This window comes from Diabrotica undecimpunctata, chromosome 3 (assembly GCF_040954645.1).
Source record: "Diabrotica undecimpunctata isolate CICGRU chromosome 3, icDiaUnde3, whole genome shotgun sequence".
Taxonomy (NCBI): domain Eukaryota; kingdom Metazoa; phylum Arthropoda; class Insecta; order Coleoptera; family Chrysomelidae; genus Diabrotica; species Diabrotica undecimpunctata.
The window spans coordinates 31,663,751-31,676,932 of NC_092805.1; the positions used below are offsets into that span (position 1 = coordinate 31,663,751).

The 13,182-nt window shown below is 33.7% G+C and overlaps 1 protein-coding gene across 1 annotated transcript in view; it reads left to right on the plus strand.

Moving 5' to 3' along the window:
- Positions 1–2,933: 2,933 nt before the first annotated feature.
- LOC140436638 (glucose dehydrogenase [FAD, quinone]-like) overlaps positions 2,934–13,182 on the plus strand; it is a 72,479-nt gene continuing 62,230 nt past the window's right edge. Inside the window, exon 1 of the mRNA XM_072525631.1 lies at positions 2,934–3,191. The gene's annotated coding sequence lies outside the window, so the exon portion shown is untranslated. The remainder of the gene's footprint in view (positions 3,192–13,182) is intronic.

The window sequence follows — 13,182 nt, forward strand, 5'->3', positions numbered from 1 at the left end:
GAAAAAACAGTTTATTTAAAAAAAAAAAATATATTTTGACAAAATTATTAAGGTAAACTTATATCATTTAATAGGTAATATGTCCCCCTTTGGCTACGATTCTAGCTTTTGCCCGTTCTGGCATAGATTCTACGATCTTCCCAGATATCCTTATATCCCAGATATAAAAAAATGCTTTCATTTCGAAACCAAATCTGAATAACCGCTTCTATCATATTTGTTTTGTAGTACAGTTGATTTTGCGCAGCCTAGCTTTGCAAATGGCTCATAAATTTTCAATGGGGTCGAGGTCTGGCGAATTACCGGGCAAATCTAAAACATTAATTTTCTTATTTTTGAAAAATTCCATCATTTTCTTTGACTTGTGACAAGAAAAAGAGTCCTGTCCAATTTACGATTTTAACATACAGTATGTCCGTAAAGTATGGAATAAATGCGATATTTCCTAAACGAAAAGCTTTTTTAAAAAATCTAAAACACGTCGATTTTTAAACTGAATGTTCTACATTTTACAATAAAATTTCTGTATTTTAGGACATTTTTAGATCGATAAAAATAAGTTGATTCAAAAAAAGTATAATACTGGGGGTCTAACGGATATAATTTGAAAGACATGCGCTTAGAAAATTAATTTTTATTGATTAATAATATTAATAAATTATAAATAAATTCTAATAAACAACTTGAAAGTAATCCAGTAATTAATGTAATTAATACATAACTTAATCTTAAATGTTCGAATTGTAGCCCTTTTTGTATTTGACAGTAACCCAAACGTTGTACAAATTCTTGTAGAACCTTGTTTATGTTTTCTTGAGAAATATTGTTTATTTCTTTAAGAATTCTTGTTTTTAAGTCTCCAATATTTGCAGATTTGTGTATGATGTTCCCGCAGCCAGTTGGGAGTTTTCTTGTGCCCAGTTTTTTAAAAAGGCTTTTCATTTAGGAAATATCGAATTTATTCCATACTTTACCGACACACTGTATGTATTAAAATTAAATCTTAAATGCTTTCATATTTTCCATTAACTCACACAATGTGAGTACTAGAAATCAATTAGCGATGGGTTTTTGCCTAGATAAGTTGGATGTGTTATGGAATGCAATTTTTAGATTTCTCATGTCAGTTTACCTATCGTCTGTTTGCTTTGTAAATTGTAGAAAGCACCGATTTGGCATTTTCTTGAATTGATTTCGAACGCGGTTCTATTTGTTTTTATTAGATGTCGCTGTAGCTTCTAGTGCACATTATTTTTAAAATAGTTGCTAATATGACAAAAAGATTTTGGTTCATATTCGGATCAGAGAGCTTACCACAAGTTCGCTCTGACTGAGGAGTTCAAAAGAACGATATACGTATCAGCGAATGGTGGTGCTCTGTATCGAAATTAAATCTTAACTGTCTTTCGTACATATTTTATAACTAGAGTATTTTGTTTATATGAATGCCTCTCAACTCTGTTGATTCTGTTATTCGTGACGCAGTTTATATAAAAATAAAACGTATATTGAAATCGAATATAAATGTTTACAATAACACACGAAACAATAAAACACACGTTTTATTGATTGAATGCCATCGTTTCGTCAAATGATCTTTGTTACTTTTGAAAGTATGAATATTTCATCTACAAAAATATAATCAGCACCTTCCACTTGTAATTATTGATCGATATTTTGTTAAAAATTATTATAGCTAGTGCGCAGCAAATTATTTTTCGTACAAAGTATTTAGTTTATTCCATAGATAAGAGGGTTAGGTTAGGTTAGGTTAGGTTTATTCTCAAACTGGTCCTGTCAAGATTTATTAAGTCCTGTTAAGTTTTTCTTTAATTCAAATGAGATTGACTTAAGCTTTAAATGAATTTAGATATAAGTCATATGACATTTGACAGTTTAAAACAGCAAGAATTTGACAGAAACGAGGAGGTTATCACGATATATAAACGGCGAATTATTCAATCAAAAAAAAGCATACCAATTTGGAGAGAACCGTCATAAACACGAAAAAATAAAGGGTATATATTGATATTTCGTGATTATTTCTTCTTACTTTTTAGAAGAAGTAATTTTACACCAAATGTACAATGTACTAAGATCTAGAATAGACTAAGATCCCACTACAGGATCAATACGTAGTTAATCAAACTCACATTTTTAGATACACTTAAAATTAGAATAAAACATTGATAATATGTTGCCAGTCAAAAAGTGGCAGCAAATATTTTTTAATTTAATTAATAATAATTAATTTTTTCCTAATATGATCATATAAGTTTGCCAGAGAAAAAATTGTCTAAAATTAGGGTTGCCAGCTGTTGATACCTCTCGTTTTTAACAGCTGGAAACCCTAATTTTCCACCATTGTTTGTCAGGCAACCTTATATTATCATATTAATAAAAAAAAGTAGCTTGCATTTAATATAAAAAACATGCATATGCGTCATGAGTAGCGTATATTATTTAAAAAATAAATGAACGAAATATAATATTTGTCAAAAATTAATTACAGGCAACAATTTTTGGCAACATATTATTATCAATGTTTTCTCCTAATTTTAAATGTATGTAAAAATGTGAGTTTAATGAACTATGAACGTAGTGATCCTGCAGTGGAATCTTGTACTGTAAGTTGAATAAAGCATTGTTGAAATAGAAAAAATTAAAATGTTTTATCAAAGTTTTAAATATTTGTCCGAATACAATAAATGGGAACGGATATTAATTATACAAATATGTCTAGTGTACAAGACAACCTGTAATTTTTAGGCGGAAACAAGTAGTTCATTAATGCGCTGACTTCCCACGAACACAAAAACTTGTAGAACAATCAAAAAACAAAATTGACAGTAATGCGGAACCCCAATCAACATAGCCGCGGATTCCCCGTTCACCCAATAACTTTCATTTTTGTCGATGTAGCACTCGGCGGTCTTGTACGGTCGTCGCAGTCGTTGTTCGACAGATATTGCGTCAAATTTGAAGTCTGCCAAGGAGCAGTCACCTCAGAAATTTCTCCTGCGATGTTTTGTTTGCTTCGCTTGCACCGATAGGTTAATTGCATCGAAGAACGCGGACTCGATCGAGGTACGACGGGAAAGACGTCAAACGACGCGAGTGATTGTTTAGCTAAGTGCATGTGAAATAAAGACGCGATGGTGTGCTTTAAGGATTACGTCTTTTTGCTTAGGGTGAGTTGAATGTCTGTTTACTTTTATATAAATCATAGCAAACAAATATACAGTTCTACTCGAAATTAGCATATCAGGAAATTTTTTTGTCAACTTTTTCTTGCAAATTTACATTTTCATTTACTAGATTTGATTTATTAATTTGTTAATTTGATAAATGAAAATGACATTTTCGTAAAATATGAAACAATGTTAAAAATATTAACAAAATGAAACAATGCCGATTAAAAAAAGTATTATTGAATAATTCTCCAATCGTTTTCGACTGCATCCTTATGTTCTTTCGTTTTAGTATCCTGTTTTTTTTTTCTAAAGCTTTCTCTATTCGTTGGCAGTTACTTTCATTTTTCTAACGTAATTGCTTCAGGTTTTCCTCGATGTTCTTTTCACTTTTCCCATTTCTAGTTTATTTTTGCAATTTTATCTGGATAAATTCTGATGTAATCTTTTCTAGTCTATGGATCTACCTCAAATTGATGTTACCGTTTAATCGTCAGCCTAATTTTTGATTATATAACTACCAAATTATCTTATAAAAATCACTTTTAACTATTTTAAATGGCGCACTACAAATTAATCGCAGAATATAAACAACATTCATTCTAAAGGGCTTCTGCTTCTTTGGAGTAAGCGCCATATTTTATTTTTGTGGGAAACCGTCAAAAAATCATTAAGGTTCTTTCTGGCCATTCTGTACTTAATTGAGATATAACATCAAAGTGAAAAGAATAGGAAATACAACTACGTATTATAAAAACCAAGAAAATAGCATCCCAATAGTATACTAATTCCTCTCTTCATTATCAAATTGCCATATATATGAGGTATATGATGAAAGGGGAGAAAACTGGGAGTATAATGGATAGAGAAATCAAAGATACGCTAAAAGGCTTTACAGTGTATCTTCAGTATTATTAATCAGAGAGAAAGAAGGGATTACAGTGCTCGTTATATTAAAAGGTATACTAAAGCTGTACCTGCGGTATTAATGGTGCGTTCGTAATGAACGCTGTATCAAATGATCTTAGACAGAATTACAGAAGTGATGTACAACATGCACATGCAACACTTGTAGACTCGAATAAGCATGGTTTTTAAGATAGCAGACAAGTGCTACTAACCTTGAATAGACCACGTGTCACATCAGGGTTAGTAATGGAGTGTCACAAGTCACAAGCTTCGGATGGTAATACCATCATCCTGAGGTGGGTTAAAGGACACTTTAGGAATAAAGGCAATTGCATTGCTGACCAATTGGCTGGGAAGGCGGCAGGCCTAAGACTCTTAGGACCTGAGGATCTTTTTGGTTGGTCAACTACAACAATCGCGGAAATTGTCGAATGTCACTCCCATACGCAAACCGTAAAAAGATGGGAAGAAGAGCAAGGATGTCGACTTGCCAGGAAAACACTAAGTAACCTTGAAACGTCAGCATCAAAGAAGTACTTGGAAATGACCAGGAAAAACCTACGCTTGACAGCTGGGTTTTTAACTGGTCATTGTCAACTAAGCAAACACCCCCACACACTGCGGCTAGTAGACACACCTCTATGTAGGAAGTGTGAACGAGAAGACGAAACTGTAGAGCATGTTCTATTTGAATGCCCGGAGTTATCGTTAATACGAGAGTATGCGTTCGGCGAGTCCTGACCCACACCTGTTCACATAAGGGAGATGTCTCCTGGTGACGTCCACCTTCCTAGAAATGGCAGGATGGACAATGAGCTAAGGACGACAGCTCCCTGGGGTGATGCACAATGAGTCAATTGTGGCCTAAGTGCTGTGAAACTTAACTCACCCTCCCTACTTTACAGATACAGATACAGAAGTATGGTTTTATCATTGAGATTATCTTTTCTTTTATCCTTGTGGGACTTTCCTAATTACATATGGATATAATTACCTATATTCCTAACTGCACATGTTTTTCTCTTCGATCGTACCAATATTAATCTTCATTACAGAAAAGAATAACAATTAAGTTTTTATATTTTTACATTGAAGTATTTTGAGTTCTTTACTAAAACCACGGGAAGTCCTAATAACATTGAAACCAACAAGTAGCTGGAAGAATTCAAGATTCTGTTTTCCATTGGACAGTTATCAACATCTAATGATGTAGTGTTAGAAGAAAATAGTGACAGCGATTAAGAAAAAAGCTGGAACATTGGAGACGCTCTTGAGGAAAAGGTTTAAAATTCAGTAGGACAAAAACAGAGTATTTGAAATGTTCCCCAAAATGGAAGAAAGCGAGTGCCCTGTTGTGCGACAGAAAAATTCCAATGAAGCTGAAGGGAAACATCTATGAACAGCCATGAGACCAGCTATGACGTACGAAACTGAATGCTAAGCAGTTAAAAAGAAAGAAGAACAATGGCTTCATGTGGCGAAAATGAGAATGCGTAGATGGATGAGTGAGGTGAGAAAAAAAGATAAAATTAGGAATGAATATATGAGGGGAAGTCTTGGGGTGGCACCAATTGATGCCAAAATGAGAGCATAGGTCGGTCATGTTCAACATCGAAACGTTAATCACCCAATCCGAGAAATTGCTGATCTGTAGGTTTCCGGGACGAGTTGGAGAGAAATACCAAAGAAGCTTAGGAACGACAAATCGGTAAAGGGGAGAAACCTATGGAGAAAGTCTAGTGCAACAATTTCTCACCATCCTTCTTTGGCCATCATCTGTTACTCGATCAAGGGACTTAGCATTCAACTATTATACGTATTGGGTGATTATCATTTCGTCATTCAGCATGTCCTAAAACCATCTTAACTTACGCTCTATCATGTTGGCATCAATCTAGACTTCTCTCAATATGATCATTTTAAATATCCTCTTTTTCCTTTCCACTTCAACCACCTATGCATACTTATTACAGTAATGTGCATTCATAATATTTTATTCCTTTTTGCTGCTTAACATTAAGATTTATTTTGTATATTATTGAAGCCTATTAATCTTGGTTTAAGATAGTCTTTTAAAATTCATGACGTACAGAATACTATTAATATTGTTCTGAAGCTATTTTCTTGTGGCATTTTAAATTAATTACTATTTAAATGGGAATAAGCCACAATTAAAGGTTAAAATACGTTTATTGACGTTTTAATTTCCATTTCGGAAATCGTTCTCAAAATACAAACATTAGTATTATTAGAAATTAACATTATAATATTAGAATACTATTACTTTCAAAACTTCTATTAGGATAACTAGGATTAATACTAAAACGCATTAGGGAAATAGATAGAGGGCAAAAAGGACAAAATGAACGAAAGCGAAAGTGATATGAAAGATATTGCGGATATGATCTCTTAAATTCTTAAATATAATGTTTTAGTTTAACACATATAAATTTCGAAGAAAGCCTATTATTTCGGAGATACGTTTGTTACCTGATTAGATTCTAAAAAATGCTTCTTTGGTATTTTCTTTAAGCTCCAGTTTTTTAAGGGACTATTTCTCATTTCCTCGTCGGCCTGACCATACCTTCCACTGGTGTTGGTTACTCAATCTCGGTAAGCTTGCTCCGGTTTGCCGGGGTTCACTCATGAACACCGGGTAATTAGAACGGTGATAGTATACGGAGCAGAAGTAATGTGTCTTACGAAAAAAGATGAAAAAAAAAACTAAGAATAATTAAAAGAAAAAATATGAGAAAAATATATGGCCCAATAAAGACAGAACAAGGAGAATATAGAAGACTAATGAATTATAAAATAAGAAATTTAACCGAAGGGGAAGACAGTAAAATTTATTAAAGCACAAAGACTAAGATGGTTTGGACACACACAAAGAAGAGATGAAGATGCACTAATTAGGAGGATAACAAACTGAGGACCAGTAATAAACAAACCAATAGAAAGATTAAAAATAAGATGAAAAGCCCTAATACTAGAGGATATACCAAAGATTGAAATTGCAAACTGGAGAGGAAAGATTAAGGGCCGGAGAAAGAGGAAAAAGAGATGGTATTGTTGTTGACGGTTAAAAACGAAATTATCTAGTATTATTTAATATCTTAGTGGGAATTACAGTTAGGTAAATGATCAATCGTCAAAAATGTTATTTTAAGCCCGACACTCACGTTCCAACGGCGCAGTACGATTTTGTCGAATGCAATTCCAGTACAATAATGTTGAAAATCGGATGGAAACACACATGTACCGATTTTGCAGTAGTATGAGTTTAGCTTTCAAATGAGAAACATGTCAGATAACGATATACTCTTAGTATAGTCAGTCACGTACATTTATTGGAAGAATTGCGATTGTGTCCAGATAATTTGAATTCCTTAATCCCTTTTGTAACAAGTTCGAAAATTATTAATTTTCTTTTTTACCAACTCTTCATTAATAACCGCTTTCACTTCTTGAAATTTAGCATCCAAAATATTTACAGCTTTTCTTCTAGCGGTTTGATCACGATATGATGTCAATTTTATTTTTCATAGACATTGTTGTTCTTTATAAATGTTAAGGAAATCCCTTAAACACTTCGAGCTATAAGCCGTTTTCGAAATTTACCAGCAAATAATTTTTTTGCAGTCGTACGATTTGGTCGTCGTCACAATATACACGATCAAATTTACGACCCAACCAACTCTGTCGTACTGCTGCAGACTGACTTGTTTGTCTGCCGTCAAATCGCGCAGATTTGGTCGAATGGTGCAATGCAAATACACGATCAAATTACGTTCAATTTTGTAGCTTTCGACAAAATTGTACTGAGCCGTTGGAACGTGAGTGGCGGGCTTAAAACATGCGAACAGTTTTTGCAATCTCAGTATTTAACTCATCCTTGTTATACAATATATATATATATATATATATATATATATATATATATATATATATATATATATATATATATATATATATATATATGTATATATTATACATCGTAGAACAACGATAAGTTCGAGATTGCAAAAACTGTTCGCATGTTTTAAATAACTTTTTTGACGATTGACCATCATTTACCTAAATGTAATTCACACTAAGATATTAAATAATACCAGATAATATAATTTGTAACCATCAACAAAAATGTAATATGATGATAATACGTATGCATGTAATGGTAATACGATCTTTACAGATATCGCCAATGCAGTACATTTCTTTGTAGATAACAGTTTTTATATAACATGAGTCATTTTTAAATGATATGTGTGGAAGGAACCTTTTTTTATATATAATAAAAATATTATGTTCTTGCAAAGGCATAACTTTGATTATTTAGTAAAGCTACATTACAAGTCACAAAAAAATTAAACAAAAATTACTAAAACATGTTTGTTAATAATTTCACTGTATGAACATGATGTATTATATTCCGTAGGTCCTAATTCAATAAAATAATAAATTCAACTTGTTGAACAGCGCTGATTGACACAACAGAGCAGTAAAATGTTATACATAAAAATACTTGGTCTACTAGTAATAAAGTTATTTAAATTATATTTATAATAAATATTACTTTTTTAAATATTTTTGTTAGTTGTATATTTTACTGTATATACAAATTACATAAGAGTACAAAAATAACAAATGGTAGAGATATCACGAAATGTATAACGATTATATTCAAGGATTATAGTATTGTGATGTATTGACCTGGTTCTAAAGGGCATTTCCACATTCTTAGATATTTATTGATTGTTCCACAGGAAATAAAACTAGCTTTCTAAATACAACATAGCATTATACACACTTCTAATCGAATTCTTGAGCTATGAGGACTAATAACAAAAAATATTTATTATATATGTAGGTACATGCATACATATTTACTATAACAGGAATGTTCTATATTAAATTAAAATATTTTAAAGTTATTATTCTAAAACTTCTTGTTTCTCTTTTTATATTAGACACAAAAGGCCTTCCCTTGTCCGATTTAAGTCTGTAGTCTTATTTGTAACGTTAAATAGTAACATAAATCTTGTATTAAAAAAATTGTTTTTTTTATTACATATGAAAGTATAGTACTTCAAGAGTATTCGCACCAAATTTGAAGTAAATTCCAGCAATATTACCGGATTTGAATACCGCGCGGTCAGTACGTGCGCTTTCAGTTTAAAAACATCAAACGCGTTTTTCTCAAAATTTTGTAATTCCGTGCGGTAGCAAAGATTTCTCGAGAACGAATCGAACGACTTTGCTGAACCTTTGCACAGTTTATCTATATAGTATTTTTTCGTGATTGAACGAAGATATTTTCACGATGTTGACCCTACACGATGTTGACCAAATCCGCCTTTGTTTGTCCATTGTATCTTCAGGATTCTTCTGTATAACCATAGCTCAAAAGCCTGAAGTTTTTATAGAGTTTCCGCCTTCAATGTCCACGTTTCTACTCTGTACAGAAGCACTGAGTACACGTAACATTTAAAGAGCCTTATTTTTGTTTCTATGTTGAGGTCATGGCTCTTGAACACAGAACTCATAGTCAAGAATGCACTTTTTGCCTTTCCGATGCGACATTGGGGGTCCCATTCTTGGGTATTGTTCCACGACCCACTGATTATAGTTCCCAAATAGTTGTACTGTGAGACACGTTCAATTCTCATTTGGTTCACATACAGATTTGCTCCAGTTATGTTGTCCTTGCTGATGATTATTAGCTTGGGTTTGCTGGTGTTTATTTATTTGTTTCCGTTATTTTGTTCATTAAGTTTTGCAGCCCTTCTATGGTATTGGAAATTATTGTATAATCTGCATATCGCAGGTTATTGAGCTTGACTCTATTTATTGAGATGCCTTCATCAATATCTTTTAGAGCCCATTCAAAAATGTACTCCGAGTACAGATTAAATATCAGTGGTGAAATTATGCACCCCTGTCTCACTCCCCGTAAGATTTTGACCTAATCTCTATATTCTCCATCTATTCGGTGCACCGCTGATTTCAATACTGGTTGGCTATTATTTTTAGGTCTCTTCCGTCAATCCCTGTCATCTTCAGCACTTCCATCATTTGTTCATGCCTGACTCTATCGAAAGCCTCTTGTAGCCAATCAGGCATGCAAAAACATCACAGCTGACATCTCTACATTTCTGAAACAATACCTGCACGTTAAATGAAGCTTCCATCGTACCAACAGTGTTCACAAATCCAAACTGATTGGGCGAAATTTGTTCCTTGCATTTCCGGTAAAATCTTTTATGGATGACTTTTAAAAACAGCTTCAGGAGATGGCTCATTAGGCTTATGGTCCTATAGTTTCACAAACTTTTACTCCTGGTTTTTTGGGTAATGGTACGAACTCCGATTTGAGCCACTCTACTGGTATTTTTCCTACAGCTTCAGCAGTTCTGCAGGAATTTCATCAAGTCCAGTTGCCTTTCCATCCTCCATTTGTCTGACGGCTGCCGTTATTTCTTCTGGTAGAATTTCGGGACCCGAATTTTCTTAAATGGTGGGTTCTTGTATTGTTCTAAGGTCGTGGAAAAATTTCTCCAAGTATTCTTCCCATACTTTCTTTTTATCTTCTTTGGTTATGGCAAGATTTCCTTCATCATCTGTTATTTTTCCGCATTGAAGTTATCAGATCGACTCTGATACTCCTCTATTTCTTGACATTGTTCTGTTTTTTGCTTCTCTTTGGCTTCTCTTATCCTTTCTTTTGACGATGGTATGTATTCTCTTATTTATTGATTTATTTTAAAACAGTTAATAGAGTGTTAATAATTATTTCACTTTTAATTTCACTTTGCATTAAAGGGGGAACGTAAATGGTTAGTAAGAATATCAGGGGTCATCTAACTAGTCGAAGAGTGAATGTAAGTAAAACTCTGAGAAACACCCACCACTGTGATCCGCTAGCAAATCCTATTCCCACCTCTCCGTTGGTTCTTCTTAATTAACGCTAATGGGAATAGGCAAAAGGCACGTTGCCTGCGTCTTAAAACAGAAACTCTTCGACACCCGGACCAAAGCAGATCTATAACTCTCTTAAAAGTACGGAATCAAAGTGGTGGCCCTGCAGGAAATGAATTAAAAGAATAAGGAAGAAAAACACAATAATAAAGTCTAACTCGACTTCTCCGGAAATGAAGTGAGATTGATGAGGATATGAGAAAAGAGAAGGTTTATCGTAACTAAAAATTATGAAAATCCATTATCGCATTTGTACCAATATCAGATAGAATTTGCAAAACAGGTAGAAACTGGTAGAAAAACTTCATATTGTGACATTTGTAAGTGTATGTAATCCAACGAAGGAGGCTGGGGAGGTAGAGGTGGAAAGATTTTGTCAAGATCTATAGTAAGGGATACAAAAAATTCAAAGATACGATGCTGGTATAACAGGAGACTTCAATGTTAAATTTGATAAAGAAGAAACTCTTGTAGACATATTTGAAAAATATGCTTTACATAATGGGACAAGTCAAAATGGACTTCAACAAAACAGTATGTCGATGTATTCTGCCCAGCGTTGTAGTTTCTAATCCGTCTGTGTTAGCTGTATCTGTGTGTCTGTAGTAATCCCGTGTCTATCCAAAAGTTCATCAATGGTCTTTAACTTTCTTGTGTAGGTTAAGGAGTCATTTTTTCGCATTTCTCTTCTAGTCAGTCAAAGTATTTTTCTCTTGCCTGCTTTATCATCTTTCTGATCTCGTAGTCGTCTCCGTGTATTTATTGTGATATTTGTTCTTACATTATCACCGTTGTTCCATAATATTAAGTATCTCATTATTCATTTATTCCTCTTTTCTCCTTGTAAAAGTTTTAGTATTTCTTTAAACGATTATAGTAGAAAATGTTTTAGTCGACAGTAGTGATCGTCAATATCATTGGTTTAAATGTTCAGTTTGCTACAGTTCACGCGCAGTTCGTGTTAAAGCCATTCTTTTACTTTGGTTTCTTTAAGTTTTCTTGAGTCTATTGTAGGGATTCTTTGATGTCTTTGAATGTTTTTAAGAGTGTGTGTAATTTTGGCGATACGTGGGTTGAAATCTGACTCCACTTCTGCTCCCGGATATACTTTCACAGCTTGAGATAGCATTACGGTATGTTTCATTTATCATAATATTCCCTTCTTTTGATTCCTAACTCCTTTCTCTGGTGTTAGTGTCATTTACATAGTCGTCTGGGGTAGCTTAAAAATGTGTTTGTAATAATTAAGTTCTGCTCTTGGCAACGTTGTAATAGTTCCCTTTTTCATTGGGATTTCCTAAACCATAGTTTCCTACAGACTTTCCACTTTGTCCCTTTCCAATCTTTGCATTGAGATTTCATAGAATTATCCTAATTTCCTCTTCGATATCCTGTTAGAATACTTCTACTTCGTTTTCGTCTGCATTCGTCATAGGAGCATTCGCTTGAATCAAATTCACTAACTTTAACGCCATTACTCTTTTTGAGATGGGCAAAAAGCCTTCCACTGCTCTATTAAATTTTTTATAAACTATTACTGCCACGTCGTGTCTGTATTAGTTGTCCCCGCTACCGGAATAATATATTTCTGCATAATCTGCCGAGAAACAACCCGAGTTGGGTCACCTGGCTTCACTGATGTCCAGTACATCAATATTCAACCTGTTCATATCCTGAATATCTGTTCATTCTCTGCACTGAATCGTGCATCTTACCAGACTGAAACATACTTTGAACATACCAAGTTCTAATTCTAGTGTTGGACAGTCTTATCTGCTCTTCTCTGTTCTTATGACAAGGAATTATCTGATTAACGACCTAAGAGGCCTTGTCTTTTCCTCCTCCGCTGGGTTTTTTGGCTTCCGAGGACCATGATCAGAAATGCCGTTGTTGGTTTCTATTACCATGATAATTGTACTAGGGATATTCCTAGGGATCTTTAATGTAGTGCTTTCCGCTTGTCTTCTCCAGCCTTATGTAGTTGATCAAATTTTTGGATCATCCACCTTCGGGGCCTATTTCTTCACCAAAAGACGAAAGAGTTCCCTACCACTTACCAACTCATCCACCTGAAACCTTTTAGATTCTTTACTGATTAAAAAGA